Raw genomic sequence first — 22163 nt, forward strand, 5'->3', positions numbered from 1 at the left:
GGAATTAAACCAGTGGATGTGAAGGTGTGCTTAGAGAAAATGGCCCTTTCGCACTTGTGTACAGAATAAGAGTCTGAGCTATGTAAGAAAGGGAAGGACAACACTTGGACTGAATTTTGGAAGATTTCAGCCAGGGCGCCAGAGGATATGTCCGCTCGGGCCGCTGTAGTGCCCCCAGGAGTTCCCTAGAGCCCAGCTCCTACCTTCCAGCACCAGGTCCCATTCCCAGCTATTTGGGGCGGTGTCATCGGACAGCTGAGCGGTGTCAGGAGCTGCAGAATAACGAAGCAGGAGACTCCCCTCCCTGCCCAGTTGCGCTCATCTCAGAACCACAGACGAAAGTCCGGAAGCCTCCTGAGTTGGCCCTCTGAACACAGCTGCTCCTGGCTATGTCCCCAGCCCCGCCCTGAACGCCCAGGTGACACACAGTGTTTACGGGAGGCCGATACACAGAGCGTGGTGTCCACTTGGCACCAAACTCGTCAAATTACAGACAATGAATTGCTATGTGTCTGAAAACGGGACTTTCCTAAATCAAATTCTATTTCATAAGTCTTGGGGGAGCTCTACATTCTTTTCAAAACCGTTTCAACAGGAGAAAGGAGAAAGGGAAGGTATCAAGGGGGTGGTTTCCTCCCATCACTGTATCAAACTTTGGGATTTTTTTTCATATGTTCAACGGCAGAGTGTAGACAGCTGCCTGGCAGGTATTCACTTCCGCCTGGGTTACTGGGAGTGCACATCTCAGGAGTGACGGCGTCCAGGTGCTGAGGAGGAGGGCGAGGAGGAGGACAAGCCCTGAACTGAGGGCATTCACGAAGCAGCCACAGCCTCCCGAGGGAGGGGGAGCTGCTCCCAGCTTTCGGGGGTCCAGCCTTGGATTCCACGGACCTGCAGCACCTGCTCCAAACAACCCATATCCGCTTATAGGCAAGAAGTTCCTGACCTCAAGCATCTCGGGACCAAGTGTTCCTGGGAAACCAGGCAGCTGTCGGTGGAAAGGGATAAAGCGCCAAACAACCTCATTAGCATCAGCATCTTTATCATCGCCCTCCGACCTGCTTTCTGGTTTTATTTCATTCCTCACTCTGGCCATGATCGTGTGTAGCCCTTATCTGAACAAGGACACCCTGCGGCCCGGCCCGTGGGCTCTGGTTGGGGGCTGGCGGCTTATCTAAAATGACAGGAGCTTCTATAACGCCGAGAGCTAAGTGCCTCTTTTTTTCTTTTAAACAAAAGCCTTCGGTAGCAGAAACGCTCATTTCTCATTTTCTATGGCACATGATCTATACGCACCTCTCCCAGGTTCTGAGGGTTACCATCCTGTGGTGGTTGCCTTGACAGTGAAATGTTACGTGTGCCACAAAGTGTCCTGGGTGAATGACATGAAAGCGTGTTACACTGAAAATCGGATACATAAAAACCTGAGCACGCAGAATGGAGAGAATTGTGGGACAGATATATACCTTCAGTACCGAGTCTTCCTCTTCCCCGTGAAAGGACTTATCAAAAACCTTTTCCAGCAGGTCCCACTGCACTTTTATGATAAGAAAGAGCACGCAGGGGCTCGGCTATGAGGCCCCGAGAGCTCCAGTCTGGCTTTGCCATTTACATCCACTGGGATCCGGGTGAGCTAAGCGCTTTGTGCAAAACTTCCGCCTTTGTGCCAGGAGCTTGCTTAGTGGAGCTGTGGAGATGGTTCCAGGTGATAAAGCGGGGAGACAGAATTAGCCCAGCGCGCCTTGCCGAGCAGCACTCAGCAAATGTTAGCTGTTATTAGCATATTTAACAATGGAGTTTCTCTTCATTCTTTGGGAATATTATCTATTACACAATATTATCTACAGCACGTTAGTCCTCTGCCTATGTTGAGTCCGTTGCCGAATTTTACAAACCAGTGAATGCAAACATACAGTAGGCCCTATGAACCGGGACCTTCCAGCGAACAGGATGGCGCACTTACAAGAGCCAGCTCCCTGATCTCGGTTGTATCAAGGAAAGTGACCATGAGTGGCTGTTCTCCCGATGAAATACTAGGATGATTTCCACGGTGGGGGGCAGGCTTGACTTGCAAAAAATGTGGAGAACTGCATAAGAACATGGACTTTGGCTGCAGACCTAGATTTGGGTCCCAGCTCTGCCTGTTTTTCTCCTTAGTCTTTTCTAGGGCTTTTGCTTTAAGAATTTGCACGCATAGCCTATGCTGAATAGCAGGAGAAAAGCCTTATGAGAGCGGTGAGCAGGAATTACCACATGCCCAGACATTGGGAAGCAGTCAACTTGGTGTCCAGATGTTAGAAGTCTGAAAGCTTGAAAACCCGGTTGTGAAACGTTTGTGAAAGGCCTATGCAAAGGCAGGTAAAATAGAGCTTTAAGGTGATGTCTAAGTGACACTCTAGTTTTAATCTGATGATCTTTTAAATTGAATGCCATATATATATGTGTGTGTGTATATATATGCAAATGCCATATATATTTTGCAAATGACAGAAAACTGAAACCAAGCTTTCTTATAAGATAAAGGGAGTTTATTGGTTCAGTAGTAACTGAAAATCTAGAGAGGCACTGATGTCAGGTGAAGTTTGATCCAGAAGCTCAAAAGATGCCACCCAGGGCCAGGCTTCTCTCCTCCCCATATCGCCTTATATGGTGTTGACTTGATCCTCAGGTTCTGCAAGATGGCCCCAGAGGCAGGTCTGACTTCCCCCTTAATGGAAAACTGGTCTCCAAAATTCACATCCTCATCACACACCATCCAGAGTAAAAGCAATGGTCTCTTCTCCCAGAAATACCAGAAGAGAAAGAAGGCTCATTCCCCCCGCCCCACAAAAGCTTCAGCAAATAGCCTCTCTAGGCTTGTTGGCTCTGATTGGGTTAGTACCAATCTCCAAGCCAAGCCAGGTGACAGGGGCATAGGTAGCTGTGCCAGTTGGTGTAAGCCTCCCAGAGCCCACTCTTGCACCTTGGGGTAAGTTCAATCCCACTCAAGCCAAATTTCTTTAGGAAACTTGAGGCCCTGTTGCCAGGAGGAGGAGTAGATGCTGGGTAGCAAATAACCAACATGCACTATATTACCTTTTTAAGAGGGACCACCCAATTCCTGCTTACAGATTTGAATTTACAATTACAATTTATGCTTACAGATTTGAATACTGGGAACAAAGGCAAGAGAAATTCATATTTGTCACATGGTTTTGCCTGTTGATAATCACACTCATCAGGAAAGATTTTAGAATTTGGCAGTTTTGCACCTTAGTTCTGACCTGAAAGGGTGGGGAGGTTGGTGTGACAGGCACAGCAACTGAAAGCCAAGCTCAAAGGAATGGAGGGCTTAATTAGTTCCCTAAACAGAGAAATGTCTGGTGCCTTCCTGGCCAGGTCCCTTCTTCTTTTTATTTCTTTTTTATTTTTTTTTATTTATTTTTTTAATATATTTTTTTATTGCTTAAATTATTACAAATAGTATTACATATTTCTCCTTTTTTCCCCCACCCTTGACAATCCCGGCCAGGTCCCTTCTGAGGGTGCTGTTGCTTCAGCCCAAAGGGCTCTGCATCCTTTGGCTTCTGTTAATGTCTCACTGATCCCACATGACATTTCCCTCTGATTAATACATACGTGTGTGTGTGTGTGTGTGTGTGTGTGTGTGTATTTAATGTTTAGATGAGCCAGGTGTGCCTTAAAAGGGAAACCTTGAATTTAAGCCTTGAAGTGAAATAAGGTACTTCATCTGCAGTGACAACAGAAAACGAAATGGTGGGAAACCGAGAGGTCAGGCAGAGCAGCCCAAAGACTGCCCTCCGCGCTCTTTCTCCCTTTGTTGCCCTACGGTGACACTCTGCGTGCACCCTGGGCTCCCAGCCCAGATAATGGCAGGCAGGAGAAGCAGTTGCTGTACCGTAATGAGGCTAAATGGAAGGTTTCTGACTCCAACTTTCAATTACAGTCTAGAGGAGGATTTAGTAATGGAATCGAAGGCAATCAGATCAGCCAGGGGAAAACGTGCGCTCAGATTTTCCGGCATTCCAGTTGCTCTGAGGGAGGGGCTGGCTCATTGATTCAGGGTGTTTACTAAAGGCCCACGTGGGACAGGTGCTGGGATTGAGCAGTGAGCACAGACGCCACCCTGTCCACATGGAGCTTGGCGTCGAGCACCGAGAAGATAGACAATAGACAGATGACTGTGCAGTTCCACTTTGGGTAAGGCTATGAATTAAAATGACAGGCACATTTAGACACTGTCAAGAAAGTCTTGAGTAGACTTTTGTAAATTAAATGTGTAGAGAAACTTGCGATACAGAATACTTAAAATATAAAGATCATAATCATTTTGTCAGTTTTGTTAAGGAACAATTTACATGTAGTGAAATTCACTGATCTTTAATTGTACAATTCAGTGAATGTTGACAAATGTCTAGAGCAGCGGTTCTCAACCTGTGGGTCGCGACCCCTTTGGGGGTCGAACGACCCTTTCACAGGTCGCCTGAGACCATCGGAAAACACATACATAATTACATATTGTTTTTGTGATTAATCACTATGCTTTAATTATGTTCAATTTGTAACAATGAAAATACATCCTGCATATCAGATATTTACATTACAATTCATAACAGTAGCAAAATTAGTTATGAAGTAGCAACGAAAATAATTTTATGGTTGGGGGTCACCACAACATGAGGAACTGTATTAAAGGGTCCCAGCATTAGGAAGGTTGAGAACCACTGGTCTAGAGTCATGTCACCACCACTGCAACCATGATATAGCACATATCACCTCACAAAGTCACCTTGTGTCCTTTTTACAATCAGTCCCTTCCCCCCACTCCCATCCCCACCCCTGGGACCACTGATCTACTTCCTGTTAGGATAGTTTTGCATTTTCTATAATTTCATATAAATTAATCACACAGTATGTAGTCCTTTGTATTTGTTGGAGGTCATCGAGAGAACGTGACCACTGGTGGACCCGGGAGCTGGACCCAGGCAATATGGGGCTCCTCACCCTACCCCTGGTCCTTGGAACGTGAGCCTGCTTGCCTCCCCAGCTAGAAGCTGCCCCAGAGAGGCGGCCTTGAGACCATCTGGATGGTCTACATGACTGAGCCCAGTTAAGGCCTGTACATAAACTTTTTAAAAAATGTATTTTTATTGATTTCAGAGAGGAGAGGAGAGGGAGAGAGAGATAGAAACATCAATGATGAGAGAATCATTGATCGGCTGTCTTCTGCATGCCCCTCACTGGGGATCGAGCCCAAAACCAGGGCACGTGCCCTTGCCTGGAATTGAACCCGGGACCTTTCAGTCCACAGGCCGACACTCTATCCACTGAGCCAAACCAGCTAGGGCTATACATAAACTTTTAAGATTCTGGTGGACAGGTGCAGAGATTTTTATCATGTGGCCACCCAAGACAAGTCTCCTAAGTAAGTTCTCCTGCTGGTAAACCTGCCACCTATCAATCTGGAGTGGTCTGCCTCTTTCTTTGATCTCTCCTTGCCCACCTCCAATGGGGTCCTGGAGTGCTGTTGGGGTTTCAAACCACAGTGTTTGAATTCTTTCACTTAGCGCCATGCTTAGATTTCTCCATGTTTGTGAGCATGTCAGGAACCTGGTCCTTTTTATTGACAAGTGCTATTCCACTGAATGGATATACATACCCAAGTTGTTTTATTAATTCAGCAGTTGATGGACATTTGCGTTCTTTCTGGGTTTTTGCTATTATGAATAAAGTATATACATGTAAAGTATATATTCACCTATAAGTCTTTACATAGACATATCTTTTCATTTCTCTTGGGAATGGAATGGCTGGGTCATATGGTGAGCAGAATTCTAAGAATGACGCCAATAACTCTCAGCCTTGTACAATCCCCTCCCCTTTGACTGAAGGGTGAGATATCACTCCCAGGATTATTACCTTAGTGGAAAGGGAGATTATCGGATGGGGCCTCATCTAACCATATGAGCCCTTTGAAAGGCAGTAGTATAAAGGGAAGTCAGGGAGATGGGAAGCACAGGAGGGTTCAATGGGTCCTTCCTTTCTACTTGAAGATGGAGGGCCCCCAAGGAGGACTGTGGGTCACCTTAAGGAGCTGAGAGATGCCCCCAGCTGACAATCAGAAAGGAAAGTCTCACCCAGAGATTAATTATCATCATACTATAATGCATACAGTAAAATTTTAATTCAAATATGCCACTGATTTTTAACTTTTAATAACTCAGATATGAAATGTACAACCCTATATAATAAAAGGGTAATATGCAAATCGACAGAACGGTGGAACAACCAGTGCTATGATGCACACTGACCACCAAGGGGCAGACACTCAACTCAGGAGCTGCCCCCTGGTGATCAGTGCGCTTCAATAGGGGGAGCGCCACTAGGCCCAAAGTCCTGAGCTCGGCTCATGGCTGGCAAGCGAAGCAGTGGTGGCAGGAGCCTTTCCCCCCTCCACGGCAGTGCTAAGGAAGTCAGACTCACGGCTGTCAGTCGGACATCCCCCGAGGGCTCCCGGACTGTGAGAGGGGGCAGGCCGGGCTGAGGGACCACCCCCACCCTGCCAGTGCATGAATGTCGTGCACTGGGCCTCTAGTTTATAATAAGAAGAAACCAATATGGGACATGTGTGTACCGTCCTGTTATGCCTTGCACAAAGCTCATTAACTTGTTTCACTTTCGTCTTTCGTTCCTATTCATGGCTTGATGAATATAAAATGCCACACCCAAATATAAGAAGATGGCATATGGATATTTAAATTTTTAACATACTAGTATATGGATAGTCTCATCTACCCTTTTTTGTTCCCCACCCAACCCTTCACCTGAAATAATGAGTTTAATTTTCGTAACCTTGTGTGTATTCTAGTCTGATGGTTCAAGGTTGCATTCCAGACAGTTCTGGGGTTTCTGTGCAGGAAGAAGAGCCTCACAGTCAAATATTCTTCCTGCGGTCTCCCCTCTGCTCCACACATCTTCAGAGGCCTCTCCTCACTCCCACCCGGGAGCTAGTTAGTGCTCAGTCTGTGCAAAATAACTTTTAAATAGTATCCTAAGCAGAATAGAGAAAGGTGGATATGCTGAAGGGAATGATGGAATTCATTCTAAAATCATGTATGAATTATCTTGGGGGGGGAGCGATGAGGTACCCCGGGATCTGTGTAGTGCACTTATCCTCACCCACGGACAGACTAGACGCGGCTCTGCCTCCATGCCCAGATATCTCCTCCCTCCTATTCCTGTCCTACCACCCTCGAGAATCTCTTTGAATCTGTGATTTAAAACAGGCTTCCACTGACATCCTTCCCTGGACCGGGGAATGCTAGGCCGCAGTTGTCAGGGTAACAGCGTTGGGGAAGGGAGGACCGGCTCTCCGGAGTTTCCACGGAAACCACTCCCAGCAGAGGCAGGTGCGCGGGCTCCGCGGCGCAGGGACTAGCCCTGCGGCAGGCAGGGCCCCAGAGGCCGCGAGCGTGGCAGGCCGGCTGCTGTGCGCCCTGCCTCCCTGACATGCACTGTATTTTTTTATAAAACACTTTCACTTGCAAAACAGACCACTAATTCCTTCCGGCTTGATAAAATCCAGCCACTCTCTAGGAGCTGTGCACACTTTGGAGATGGTCCAGGTCCCGGAAGATCTGCCAACGAGCCCCCCAGACAGTAAGGTTCTGTTGGCCGGAGTGCTCCGGAGAGGCGGGGGCGTTGGTGGGCGAGGGGAGCCGTTCCCTGAGCTTCCGCGCTCTGCATAGTGCCCGGGCATCCCGCCCCTGCCCGCAGTCCAGCAGAGGCAGGACTAAGGTCCGCGGCGCTCCTTTAAGGCCAGTAAATCCCCTTTACATTTGAGACGCAGGTTCGGGAGGTTAACTGGAAGCGCACTCGCCTCTGGTCTCGTAAATACCGCTGGGAAGAGGATCAGGTCGCGCTCCTCGCGGACAGGAAGCATCTGGGGTTCCTGGAGAATTCCTAGGTCAAGGCTGGCATTTGAACCTTGCCTGGTCGGTCCTGGCACAGTCACCGCAGCGGCGGCAGCGCTGGGGCCGAGGTAGGGTGCCTGCGGTTGAACGTGGGGTGGGTGGGGAGGAACATTAGCCCCCCGGTTGTGTCATCTTTGTGTCTCTTTATGGGGAGGAGGGGCTGTCTGTCTGACACAGTTATTAAACCTGGCAGCTGCGCGGGCGCCCGGGGAGCGTTTTGGGTGAGCTTGCAGGAGAGGCGTGCGCTCACGGCCTGCTGCTCCCTGCCGGGCTCACAGCTCGCTCTCTCGCTACTCACCTGGCGCGGGAGTGCGCGCACCTCCAGGACACAACTGGAAACGTGAGTAGCCGCGGCTCCGCGCTGCGGGCCGGCGACTGGGCTCCTGGGGCGTCCGGCCAGCGGGTGGCGGGGATGCAAAGGCGGCGCGAGGAGAGGCCGGGGCGCGGGCGTGGGGATCTGGCAGCGGGTGACCTTGCCACGCGCGTCGCCGAGTCCAGAGGTGGCACTCGCTGGCGCGACCAGGAGGGGACAACTCTGCAGGACGGGATTTGAGCGCCCGTCTCTAGCGCATGGCTGGGGCACGGGTCCCGGGTTTCAGGGACGGATGCACAAAGAATCTTGGGCCTAGGCAGCCCGTGTGGCTCTGCCCGGCCCCAGCCCCTCAGGTCCTTTTTGAGAAAGGGGAGAAGCTGCATTTTATGGCTGGGGTGAAACAATGAGGCTAGGCCTTGTTTTCCCGCCCGCCCAGGGGGACCTTTGTGCGCGGTGGCCAGTCCTGCAGGGACCTGGGCGTGGCTGCGGGAGCGCCACGCGCCTTGCCTCCGTGCTCCTTTGGGATCTCAGAGCCTTTGGGATTTAGAGTCTGGAGCTCATGCCTTCCTTTCCCCTCCTCACATATTGTATTCTAACAGGGCAGACACTTTTATGGAGACCCGTCATAGAAAGGACCTCAGTTCTCTCCTTTCTCCCCAAAGCATGAGGGTGTGGTTTTTCCCCAGGGATTGCTACAGGGGATCTTGAAGTTTAATGTTTTTATATTTTATTTCTGGACTAGATTTTCAGTTTTTCAGAGCTCGCATCATGTAAGGGTCTTTCCAGGGTGTATGTATTTGTGGAAAAAGCTTGGCTTTTCCCTAGGGGTTCCAAGGAGCCTCGAACAGCGACGGTTGGCTCCAGAATGTCTTGTGCAGTGTTTCGTGTGCATTTCCATGTCCATCTGGTGCAGCCCCGAGTGTGTGATATGGAGATACAGTCTGTGCTCCTGCCAGATCTAAAGCCTGACTCCTGGCTTCTCTGAGGCTTCACCTTCACTAAGGGGCTGCCTGAGCCGGGACTCAGGTGAAATTGGGCGTGTGGGCCATCAACTATGGGTCAGCTGTTTAAGCTTTCCAGGCCTCAGTTTTATAATCTGTAAAGTGGGTATAGCAAAGCGATCTCTTATAGAGATGGGCTAAGATTTGTGCTAGTCTTCCAATTCCATCTTCCACTAAACAGCTTTTCTGTTATAACCTGACAGTTGAGAATTGGCTTGATGAGTGCCAAGTAGGGAAGAGAAAAAAATGCAAAATGGGAAAACCTTAAATAACAACCCCCAGAAAAAATTATCAAATTAGCTTAGAAATTGCCCCCAAACTGGCTAACCTATTGGTTGTAAATTGATTCATAAGTTAAAGAACTTGCCCAGCTGGCGTGGCTCAGTGCTTGAGCATTGACCTATGAACCGGAAGGTGATAGTTCGATTCCCAATCAGGGCACATGCCAGGGTTGTGGGCTCGATCCCCAGTGGGGGGACATGCAGGAGACAGCAGATCAATGATTCTTTCTCATCATTGATGTCTCTCATCAATGATTGTTTTTCTCACTCTCCCTCTCTGAAATCAATAAAAAAAATTTTTTTAAAAAAACTAAAACTATTATGACTATGCATATAACCCTATTGATTTTACATATCAGTTATGGCCCTGGGGAAAGGGCCATAACTAGAAAATGAGGCTTGATATTTGTGCTTTAATTTTGCCCCAAATCTTGGTTTTCCATCCTGGAGTGTGGTTTTTTGGGTTTTTGCAAATGAGTTCCTTGTTAACTAAAACTAGATAATGATAAGGCTAAAAAAGAAGAAGAAGAAGAAGAAGAAAGAAAAAGAAAGCATTGTGAAAAGGAATTAATGTGATCCTGAGATATTAACTATAACATGATAGAACCAGAAATAAACACCTCTACTGGATTCTACTCTAATAAACTAATGGGTGGAGTATTGTTTCTAATTTTGTCCATTGTACTTGAAAAAGAAAGTGGAGAAACTGAAGGGGGGGGATCAGAATGGAGGGCCCAAAATAACGGAATGAAACAGAAAGAAGAGAAGAAAAAAAAAAAAGACACCCTGAGGCTGTGTGATGTGCTGAGAAGAATGGAATAGGAGAAAACCAGAATTTTGATAGGATATAATAAAAAATTTCAAAGATGGTGAAAGAGTGACATGAGCCACTGAGGAGCTTTGTGAAGAGAATAATTTATTGTCTGTCCTTCCTAATCTAGCCTTCGCCATTCCTAAACCTAACATTAGAATCACCTGAGAACTATAAAACCCATCTGAGTCCTGGGTCTCTCCCCAGGCCCAGATTCTGACTCACCTGGTCTGAGCACAGGTGTGGATATTTTGTCGGAGCTCCCTAGGTGAAACACTGGGTAGAGAAACACTGGTCTTACCTGAGAGGCAAAGTCTGAGGCTGCAGAGGCCAGCAGGGAGCAGGCAACAAGGAGGGCCCGGGGCTGATGTGGAGTTACCTGCAGAGGGCAGCTGTGATCCACACCTGGATGTCAGCCAACTTTACCAGATCTGCTTTATCAAGGTTAGCAATTAATTAGGAGTAAAACATTTAAAAGTATACTAGAGGCCTGGTGCACAAAATTTGTGCATGGGTGAGGGTGTCCCTCAGCCCAGCCTGCACCCTCTCCAATCTGGGACCCCTTGAGGAATGTTCCACCAGGATCAGGCCTAAATGGGCAGTTGGACATCCCTTTCACAATCCAGTACTGTTGACTCCCAACTGCTCTCCTGCCTGCCTGCCTGATTGCCCCCTAACCACTCCCCTGCCAGCCTGGTCACCCCTAACTGTCCTCCCCTGCCGGCCTTGTCCCCCGCAACTGCCCTCCCCTGCAGGCCTGGCCCCTCCCCCAACTGCCCTCCCCTGCTGGCCTGGTCACCCACAACTGCCCTCCCCTGCTGGCCTGGTCACCCACAACTGCCCTCCACTGCCAGCCATCTTGTGTCCACATGGGGGGGGGCCATCTTGTGTGTTGGAGTGATGGTCAATTTGCATATTACCTCTTTATTATATAGGATTGTGTAATCCTAATCCGGGCGGCTCAGTTAGTTGGAGCATCATCCCATATCCCATTTACTGAAAGGTCACCAGATTGGTTCCCAGTCAGGGAACATACCCAGGTTGTGGGTTCCATCCTCAACCGATCAATGTTTCTCTCTCTGCCTCTCCCCTTCCTCTCTCTAAAAATCAATGGAATAGATAGATAGATATAGATATAGATATAGATATAGATATAGATATAGATATAGATACTCTGTATATATAGTGCTTGCCAAACAAAACACACCTGTGGAAGGTGCCCACAGGACTGGACTTTTCCTTCTCTGTGGGGGAGGAGCAGGGCTGAGCTACCAGTTCTTCCTGGGCCATTGAGTTCTGTATTTGTTGTTGTTTAATGCTTTCTGTTTAACTTAAATATTCCTTCGCCTCCTTCTTTCTGAAGGCTCATGTCTTTCTGGCTGAGTGTGTACCCTTTGATAGCTCTCTCTGGATTATTTGAATGAGAAAAATTCTCTAGTTCCCTAACCTTCTCCTGCAAGTTAGGAAGGGTGGCCACTAGAGATTGGGATAGTAACCATGGACCCCCGAGGTAGGAGGTGACCATGCCTGCCCTCTCCCCCATAGGGAGCACTCAGCGCTCTCTGCTGGTGTGCTAGAGAAGGGTGAATGGGGCCTGCGAGGCTTGATCCTTCGATGCGATGCCTGGGAACTGCTCTGGAGCTCCCTTCTGGTGCCTCGTGAGTTGGGGAAGAGGGGACCACAGATTGTCCAGGCAGGCAAGCAGCACCAATGCTGAAGCATGATTTCAAAAGTTCCCAGTTCCCATATCTTTTCATCTTCCTCTAGTCTTCCCTAAGCTCCCTGAGCAAAGAGGAGGCATTCAACACCACTTTCCATGGTTAAGAACTTGTTTGCTAGACGTAGAAAAATTCAGAAGACCTAAAACTGTGACGGCTGGGTCCTCCCTGCCTCTCCTCTGGGTTAGGGCTGCTGTTGTTTTGTTTGGATGTTGGGGACAGGCCCAGTAACAGGAAGGCAAAGCACCTGCTTCTCTCTGGCTGCTGATCCCACTGTAGAACTAACACCAGGGTGGCACCTCCCTCCTTCCCGGTGATGAGGCACGGAGAGCCTTGCAGGCTGCCCCGGAGACCCGTGCAGGCCTGGTGGGCACTTACCCCAGGGTGCTGGGCAGAGGCCAGCTTTGTCCAAAGCAGCTCTGTTAAGCAGGGTGGCACTGTGCATTGCTGCAGTCAGCATCCCACAGCACTGCCTGCTTTCACTTCCCATGGGCTCGGGGTAAGCCAGCAGAGCCAGTGACTAAACCGATGCCAGGCTCCCATCTACTGTGATGGAAATGCTCCCAGCGCCATGGCTATGTGCCTTCTATCCTTTTGCCAGCCCCTCGGTTCTCCAAGTTGAAAAAGCAGCATCTGTGATCCAAACATGTTACTATCGATGAGACAGGAAGGAGAGTTTGAAGTTAGAATGTGGAAACAGTCCAGGGCAGTGGTTCTCAACCTGTGGGTCGAGACCCCTTTGGGTGTCGAATGACCCTTTCACAGGAGTCGCCTAAGACCATCGGAAAACACATATATAATTACATATTGTTTTTGTGATTAATCACTATGCTTTAGTTATGTTCAATTTGTAACAATGAAATTGGGGGTCACCACAACATGAGGCACTGTATTAAAGGGTCGTGGCATTAGGAAGGTTGAGAACCACTGGTCCAGGGGAAAGAGAAGGAAATAGAGATTCAGGTACTTGGCTGGAAATGTGTTTCTTGGAGAGGTAAACGCCACCCCAGCCTGAATATGAAGCTGCCAAGGCCTTAGGCTGAAGCACAGACCCTCCACCCTGGCATAATCTTCTCCTTTTTTAATCCTCACCTGAGGATATTTTTTCCATTGATTTTCAGACAGAGTGGAAGGGAGGGTGGGGCAGGGGGAGAGAGAGAAACATCAACACGAGAGAGACACATCGATTGGTTACCTCCCGCATGCTCCCCTACCACGGCCGGGGATCAAACCTGCATCTGAGGTACATGCCCTTAATGGGGAATCGAACCCGAGACCCTCCAGTCCATGGGCTAACACTCTAACCACTGAGTCAAACCAGCCAGGGCCACCCCGGCATAATCTTTTCTCTCCTAATGACTGCATGGAAACAGTGGTAGATTCTTTTACTGAAATCCTAGATGAACACACACTATCCCATCAGACTGTGCCACCAGCTGGGGGCCGGCTTTGGAGGACCAGGATGGAAGGTGGATGTTTCAAGGCCTGTCTGAGGGTCTGACTCACTTCAGACAACTCTACAGGCTGTGTCCCTGGAATGGCTTTTATGCATGACTCCTCCTACTCCATCCTCCAGGCAGTGATGGGACCAATATACATACAGAGTGTCCTTGGGAATCAGCCTTACCTGATGTTTGTCTTTCTTCCTGCCATAGTCCAGGCTGATTGTTAAGTATGTCAAGTCCCTTGCCCCCGTGCCCGGAACATCAAGTTCTGCCCATTTCTCGCTTCATAATGACAGGTTGCCTGTGGAGAGTCCTGGTCAATGGGCTGTCTACCAGGGTTTACACAAACAACTTGTGTTTTTCCTGAAGATATTATGTCCAGTTGCCTCACCATTATGCCCTGTTGGCTCTTTCTGGCAAATTTACTCTTAAGAGAACTCTAGTTAAGTATGTCCAGGGACAGAGAGAGAAGGCAAAACTTCATTCTTTTGAACTTCTTCATGGTGGTGGAGAAAAAGTAAGGGGAAATCTGATACTGTTGTCTAAAATGCAGCTGTATATTCATGACTATTCAACCCATCTCCGTCCTGCATAATCAAAGATTCTTGTTATATGAGATTAATAAGAATATGAGTAAAGCCGAAGCCGGTTTGGCTCAGTGGATAGAGCGTCAGCCTGCGGACTGAGGGGTCCCGGGTTTGATTCTGGTCAAGGGCATGTGCCTGGGTTGCGGGCACATCTCCAGTGGGAGATGTGCAGGAGGCAGCTGGTCGATGTTTCTCTCTCATCGATGTTTCTGGCTCTCTATCTCTCTCCCTTCCTCTCTGTAAAGAGTCAGTGGAATATATTTAAAAAAAAAAAAAAAAAAGAATATGAGTAAAGCTCAAACACAGCAATTCCATTGGAAATTTTCTTTTATTTTAGAGTAGATTGTTCTCATCATCAAACCAAACAGTAAGTTATCCTTCTAATGTATAGTTAGATACAGTGGGCAACAAAAATGCAGGAAATTTTAAATTAAATCTATTAAATAATTACTGTTTCTCCTACTGAGCATAAAGAAGAAAGAGTATGATCATTTAAAAAAGACCAGCTCATGCCTTCCTGGTGTGGCTCAGTGGTTGAGCGTTGACCTATGAACTAGGAGATCACAGTTTGGTTCTCTCTCATCATTGATGTTTCTCTCTCTCTCTCCCTCTCCCCTCCTCTCTGAAATCAATAAAAAATATATTTAAGACAAATAAAATAAGACCAGCTCTTGCCATCGTGGTTAGAAGAAAGCTTACACACACACAGAAACTAAGATTATAACAAAGGAAGCATTAGGTGGAGGGCTGGACTGACTGATCCAAAGCTGAAACAAGTGGCATGTAGTCTGTTCTGTGTCCAGGCTGGGAGGGGGACACTGGTGTTTGCGGTGTAATCGGGGCCCTCCATGGCGGCTCCAAGCTTGGAGGAATGGTCTAGAACTGGAAAAGTAAGCAGAGAAGGTGGAGGCATTTTTCAACTAAAGGCAAACAGCTTAAGCAGTGGCTCAAAGGGCATGGATTTGGCAACTCACTTTGGTGGTTAATGGGGATAAAGAAGACAGGCCTTCTTCCTGGAGTCAGCAGACTAGGATTTGTATCCTAAAGGTGTGTGAGCAATTTGCTTAGCACGCAGAGTCTCTGTTTCCTCATCTGTCACTGGGGGCAACCATTGCATTATTTTAAGGAATATAGAGAATGGATGTAGAGGGCCCAGCATGGTTCATGGCACACAGGTGATTGACCTGTGATGAACATTGTTAGCCAAAGACCTAAGATGAGACTCTACCCAACTTCAATATCAGAATGAGGACGTAGAACTTGCTCCCAAGACAATATGGAATCTTTAGGAAATGAAGGCTTTCTTGTACCACTTATCCAAAAAGCTCACTGAATTTTTACATATTCCTGTGTGACCATTTGAATCTCTGCTTGGATTTTTCTTCTTCTTTTTTTCTGGGGGGGGGGGGGGGGGGGGAGGGAGGGGAGCTCGGAGTGTTGCAATATAATTCAAACTTTAACACTTGAACAAGTTAATCAGAATTTAAATCCACTCCTCAAAATCTATTAGACGACTGGCTCCCAAGATGGTTTGTCTGTAAACTGTGTGGTCCATGGTCAGCACCACACAGCCTCCAGCCTTTCCGGACAACTGATAGTAGCTGTGAGTCTAATGATGTAACAAGCCGTGCCAGCCCGTTACTTCTGTGAGAGATGAACTTTGTGAAAATTAAAAACTCAAAAATTTCTATTAATGTTAGTATGCGATCACCTAATTTCCACTAGAATATTCCTCTTCTTGAACATGTTCCAACAACCCTTTATTTTTGCTATTTTAAGTGAAAACTACAACTTTATTATCCTTTGGTTTGGCAATGAGTACTATGTTTCCATTGTTATATTTCGATGTTACAACTTTCTAGAACAGTTTAGTGCAATTTTTAGAATATGAGTCAGTTGTGATCTTCACGCTGTGGTTTTGACACATCTTTTTACGACCCTTTTGCGTGAACATTTTCTCCCCTCTCTCCTCTTCCCTCCTTTCCTAATTTCTTTGTTAAACGTAATCACTGAGCTGAGTAAGCCCTGTTATCTGACACTCCCCCCTTGCCAAGGTTCCAGGAATAAGCATTTCTGAGATAAGCCAGCAAAACTCACTGAGCTCATTAGCTTCCCCAAAGGTAAACAAAGCAGTTTTATATTTGGATTTTTAGAGGATGGTTGTTTTCCAGGCTTTATTTTTTAAGGGTATAGGGAGATTTGGAGGCTAGCTTTCTGCCTCACAGACAATAAGACCTTCCATCTTCTGTTCTTTCATTCACATTTATGTTTGGAAGGAGGAAGAGGGGGACCAGGCACGATCCTCTTGCCAATGTGAATTATCTCGTTACTGGCCAGATGCTTGAGCCATCTATTTATGGCCCATTCTCTAGTATTCTGAGTAACAAAGATTTTGTTGTACTTGGAACTAAACTAGGTCCTTTGTTCTAAAAGCTCAATCCAGAATTTTGAAATGATGACTGTACTCTTTCCTTTATACAGAAAGACTTTGCAGGCACATGTTTATAACCAACCCCTACTGCTTTTACTAGCGCAGAGATGGATCAGAGATCCGCCAGCGCTCCATGTTTAAAAGCCACCTCCGACGACTGCCCTTGTGTCCCAGGTGGCAGGCACTGTCCTTGTCACTGTACGGACATGATCCCATGCAGTCCTAACAGGGAGCCTGTGACAAGGTATTGTTGACCTCCTTTTTAGAGGTATGAAAACCAGAGCTCAGAGAGGTTGACTAAATCTCCCAAGGTCACCCGCGAAGAAGAAGATGGCACAGGAGTTGACTCCGACCTGCCTGACTTCAAAGCCATTGCTCTTTCCAGGATATTCTCCACATTACATTGTGCACAGCAGGATCCCTTGGAATATTCTGTTCCCCAGTCTGAGTTTCATTAGAGTTCCCTCATTAGTGAGTGGTTTATGCTCAAAGAAGCCTCACAGACAAGGCCATATGCTTGTAAGTTGTTTTTTGTATCATCTACAGGTAGTTCTCACAAGCCAACCACTAGAAGGCAGGTCCAACAAATTTCCTAGGTTACTGAATAGTGGACGGTATTCCAAGGTGGTAAAGACCCACACAAAAGGGTAGGTAAATAGGGTTGCTCCAGGGACCACAAGCCAATAAAGGCACTGTGTCCTCTACAGATGACATTATTAGGGAGTGGAAATTTGTAGTATTTCCCTGGAACCTTCCATCCGCTGGGGGGGGAAAAAAAAAACAACAGATAAAGCAAGACTGGAAAAACCATGTGCTTAAGTAAACTTGGTCAGGCTTTAACCATGAATAAGCCCAATGAAGCCTCAAACTCCCTAATGAAATGCATATGCACATTCTCTCTCTGTGGGGCCAACCCACTCTCAGGAGAAACTATTTGTTTTTTTTGCATAATTGCCAAATCCCTAAATCCTTCAGGGTATGGACTGTAGTTTTAACTCTTTATCCTGGCACTTAGTTTATTGCTTGGCATATAGCCTGCATTAAAAAATATTAGTGTGAATAAATGTATTAGTCGATGTTCTCCAGCGGAACCGGACCAATGAGATGTTTGTTTGTTTGTTGTAAAGAATTGGCTCACACGATCATGGAGGTTGGCAACAGTCTCACCAGCCTCTCATATACCCTTCCTGAGGCTTCCTTGATATATCTGTACTACTTATTAATCCACTTAGGTGTTATCTATTGGCCCTCAGTCACAGTAGATGAGATTTTAGCTTCCTCGTCTACACTCAGTTTTCTCTCTTTCCTTCCCTGCAACTTATAGCACAAGTCTTGGCTAAATCACTATATAGGTTATTAAAACCACATAAATATTGTCAACGCTGAGCCAAATAGTTTATTACAATTATGTTCCCTATTATAGACTTCAATGTGTTTTACCTAGAGAACAGTAACTTCATTTCTTGCATTAGGTTTTCTAGAGGACTATTGTTTTGTTTTTCAAATGCTGCAGCAGATATGTCCCATGATAACTGATCTTCTTTTTTTTTTTTTTTTTTCATGGCCTTGGTACCACTCCAATTTGGACTGTTTTTCCTCACCTTTACTGTGCTTTTGTTTTGAGACTTGTTTCTGTCATTCCCACTCTCCTGTTTTAGGTTTATATTCTCTTTTCTTGGACCTCAAAGTCTTTTATTTTTTTCCTTTCTTGACTTGATTCTGTTTTTCTGAAATATATCTCCACTGGTTTCTTAAGAAAGAGTACATACAAGGTAATATTCGAGTCTTTGGATATATGCAATGCCTTTATTCTGCCTACATCATAGTTTGGCTGAGTATAGAATCCCCAGGTGAAAATCAATTTTTCTCAGAATTTTGAAGGCTGCTGCACTGCCCTCTAGTCTCTACTATTGACGGTCTCTACTTCGTCATCCCCTTTGTCCATTTCCTTCCATGTCAACTGTTTTTGTCTTCCTATATATCCTGATTTGCTATGAGTTGAGTATTGTTGTTTTCATGAACTATTTTGACCATTTGGCCTTTTTAACGTGGAAACTCATGCCTTTGGTTTCTGAGAAGATGCCTCTATTTTCATTTTGTTAATTTCTCCCCTTTTATTTTCCTCTGTCTTTTTCTTCTGGAACTCCAGTTAGTTAAACATTACATCACTTCAATTGATTTTCTAATGTTATTATCTTTTCTGCTATTGAGATCTTTTGTTCTAAAATTTTTAATTTCTAAGGTGTCATCCCCATTCTTTTATTTTTTTTAATATCCTGTTTGGGCTCAAATCTTTTTTCAAAAAATATGTTTTTATTGATTTCAGAGAAGATGGGAGAGGGGGAAAGAGATAGAAACATCAATGAAGAGAGAGAATCACTGATTGGCTGCCTCTTGCATGCCCCCTACTGGGGATCAAGTCCAAAACCTGGCATGTGCCCTGACCAGGAATGAAATCGTGACCTCCTGGTTCACTGAGCCACACCAACTGGGCAAGGGTTCAAATCTTGGCTCCACTAGGTACTGAGTTATCGGACCTCAGTCAAGTTCCCTAAGCCCTGCAGTTGGTGACTCCATGCTAAGGTGAACAGTAAATGCCCAGTAAGGAAAAGAGAACGTTTGGCTTTTTATTTCTGTTTAACCTGGGCTATTTTGTATTTTTTAAGTGCTTTCTTTTATAACACACAACCAAAACTATGAAAGCACAAAAGAATACAACTTCACACATGATTTTTCTCCAGAGATGGTATGGTGTTTCCCATTGAAGTAATCCATTGTTCTCAGATTTTGACAATAAGAAGAGGGGGGAGGAATCGCTAAACAAATAGGCCATTGAAAATATGTACCATGACCTAAGGATGATGCAATGGCACATCGCAATGTGGAAAGAAGTCCTGAATGAAAATTTTGTTATAAAAGGATCAAAGCTATGCAACAAAATGAGAAAGAACAATGTTTGTGTAGAAGTGCTATTCAGTTTTTATATTTGACTTTATCCTTGAAGTCTTTATTTGTTTTCAGTTCACTGCCATGCTTAGAATTGACATGGCAATTTCTCAGCTCTTAAATTCCCTTTGCCTCTGGGATAAGTAAAAGATTGTGGGGTGCAGAGAACCCATCATCTTTCACAGTGAGAAAGGAATAGGAGAAGGAACTGCCTGGAGAAAAGTGCAGGAGAGGAGGGGTGCAGACACACTGTGGTCAAACCTTCACAAACAACACAATTTAGGGAAAAGGAGACAGGCCCCAGGTTCTGTCCCCAAAGGGGCCCAGGTTTGCCAGGGCTGAAGAAAGCGGTTCTAAAACCTTCCACCCAGAATTTCTCTCCTGCAGATTGTCTAGCTCAGAAGCAGAGAAAATGACAAAATATGCAAGCAATTGAATAATACAGAGTATACCAGTAAAAGCATACTTTCCAAGGCTCATTTGCCAATTTCCTTCTCGTTTACTTAAATTCTTGATTTATCTATCGTGATTTTTAAAAAAACAGGGGAAAATATAACCAGCTACACATATGTAAGAAAACATTTTAAATAGGAAACATTGGCAAAGGTATATGTAGAAGGATGGCTTTTTTTCTTTTTGCATTTGTTTATAATATTACTTTACCTGCATTAGGGGATTGATTAAATAAAGCAACTACATCCATAAACAGCATACTTTGCAACCACAGACCCCAAAATGGGCTTATAGAACTAAATATTTCCATAAGAAGAGTTATCCATGATGTGTTATTGGTAGGAAGGTAAAATAAATTACAAATTACCACACATTATGTTGTTTTAATAAACAGTTAATATTATGTTTGTTAAGAAAACCATCTGGCATAATGCTAAGTTGTTAAGCAATCATTTTTGCATGGTAGGTAATAAATGATAATTGAGTTTCCATAAACAGTGTTCATTGCTTTTGAAACTAGAAAAAAAATGCATATAGCTCTAATGTGTCTGAAAGCAGGCAGTGGAAAGCATGGAGTTAGACGAAAATGTTCTTAATAATACACATATTGGATAATCATGATTGATTGAGATTAAAACTGTAGATACACTGTCTTTGAAATACCTCAAAATATTAACTTTCTATTTTCTCAAATGAAACCAGTGAATAGGCTTAAAAATGTAAAATCTTTCTTAAATTAGAAAGTATAGTGACAAATAGTGGTTGATTTAATTGCATTGTTTAGAAGTCTTTAAAATACATTCTCAAAGGGTTAATGGTTTTTCAGCTCTAATCTAGCACTTATTTAAAATTTCTTAAAAGATATTCATTTGATGTAAATTGTGTAGTAGTGGAGGGACTTGTTCTGTTCAAGAAATCAATCGATACTGAAGAGCAGAGAGACTGGGATTTATGACACAGCAGGGGTCAATGTATCAGGCAGATTCTAAAGGAAATGTATCGTGTGACTGGCAAGCCTCAGAAAACACGGACTCCCACACCACACTTTAATGTACAGATTGAATGGATCTTGTTTGCTTTATTTAATTAAACTTATACTTGTTATCTGGGAGACAAGAGTCTTAGGCATCAGATTATCCAAAGAAAAACTGTATAATATATCCTGCTTTTTATATTCTATCCTGGTATGTGAATTTGGGTTTAATTATACTTGATTATTCAAGGTAGCATTTTTTCACTTGTCATTTTTCTGGTGTAATACAAGTTTCATAAATGTATACAAATTTATGTGTGTATGTGTAAGGTATATATGAGTATATATGTAGATATAGGACATTTTATTCAATAAGGTATTCCTAAACCATAGCATTTGTAAGGATTCTCATATTGATGAGGCTCCCTGTGATCCTTTGCCATAACTGACAAAAAAGCATGACTTTGTGAAATATTTCCCCAGCCTTCCAGATAGTCTGTAATTGGAATGCACTTGAATTTTTGATTTCTGAGTGTCTGTGCATGGCATCTGTCCACGCCTGAATGGGTGCACATGTGAGCCATGCACATTTCCCCTGGAGCGCAGTACTTCGTGTCTCTCCACAGTGGCTTCCACACAGTCAGGCACATTCTAGCCTTCATCTCCCTCTACGACAGTGGTTCTCAACCTTGGCTGCACATCAGAATCACCTGGGAATCTTTTTAAAATCCTGACTTATGGGCCTCATCCTCCGGAAATTCTGTTTCTTTGTTATGGGGTGGGGCCACAACATTAGTAACAAAGAAACAGAATTTCCGGAGGATGAGGCCCAGAAATCAGGATTTTAAAAAGATTCCCAGGTGATTCTAATGTGCAGCCAAGGTTGAGAACCACTGCTCTACGAAACAGATGTGCATTGTGTGACTGGCTGTCCATGGAAGCATCAGCACCTGCAGCTGGGATGAGGATGGCACATTTCAGTCCACTGCATAGTAAAATACATGCTGAAGTGAATGGCCTGATGGTGGGGGCTAGCAGTGCTAGCCTTTTAATTAAAGAAGGAGGAGAGAGAGGAGGAGGGAAGGAGGAGAAGGAGGAGGAGGAGGAGACGGAGGAGACGTGGGAGGAGGAGGAGGCAAAACAAGACAAGGTATAATCAAGTCTGGTGATAAAGTAACTTTCATTTCAAGTAAAACATTCAAATTAATCTACATGAATACATTAGTCACCA

General features: G+C 45.3%; 1 protein-coding gene across 2 annotated transcripts in view; it reads left to right on the forward strand.

Moving 5' to 3' along the window:
* The first annotated feature begins 7761 nt into the window (after positions 1–7761).
* TRIM2 (tripartite motif containing 2) overlaps positions 7762–22163 on the forward strand; it is a 125027-nt gene continuing 110625 nt past the window's right edge. Inside the window, exon 1 of one of the 2 annotated variants that reach the window (XM_070415337.1) lies at positions 7762–8041. The gene's annotated coding sequence lies outside the window, so the exon portion shown is untranslated. The remainder of the gene's footprint in view (positions 8042–22163) is intronic. The other variant, XM_070415336.1, reaches the window with a different exon arrangement.

The sequence above is a fragment of the Myotis yumanensis genome, unplaced genomic scaffold, assembly GCF_028538775.1.
Source record: "Myotis yumanensis isolate MYYU_CA2020_CCGP unplaced genomic scaffold, mMyoYum1.0.hap1 SCAF_5, whole genome shotgun sequence".
NCBI lineage: Eukaryota > Metazoa > Chordata > Mammalia > Chiroptera > Vespertilionidae > Myotis > Myotis yumanensis.